Here is a 201-nt window from a genome sequence, read left to right as displayed (position 1 = left end):
TTTTTTTTTTTTTTCCCTAAATCTGTTGACTGGAGTATAAAGTCTGATCTGAATCCTTAGTAAAAATACATGTACATAACCACTGCAGTGAAAGTAATCAGATACATTACTTACTGCTGAAGATTGCCATACTGCAACTTTGTTTAACTAAGCCTTATATTACTATATCTGAACTTGTTTCTTGTAAAAAAAAAAAAAAAA

General features: G+C 28.4%; 1 protein-coding gene across 1 annotated transcript in view; it reads left to right on the top strand.

Moving 5' to 3' along the window:
- Positions 1 to 201, top strand: part of LOC119592493 (rho GTPase-activating protein 8-like) — a gene marked incomplete in the record, with an annotated part of 123,930 nt that overhangs the window by 117,654 nt on the left and 6,075 nt on the right.

Source organism: Penaeus monodon, chromosome 30 (assembly GCF_015228065.2).
Source record: "Penaeus monodon isolate SGIC_2016 chromosome 30, NSTDA_Pmon_1, whole genome shotgun sequence".
In the NCBI taxonomy this organism is placed as follows: domain Eukaryota; kingdom Metazoa; phylum Arthropoda; class Malacostraca; order Decapoda; family Penaeidae; genus Penaeus; species Penaeus monodon.
This window is presented reverse-complemented; position numbering and strand designations above follow the sequence as displayed.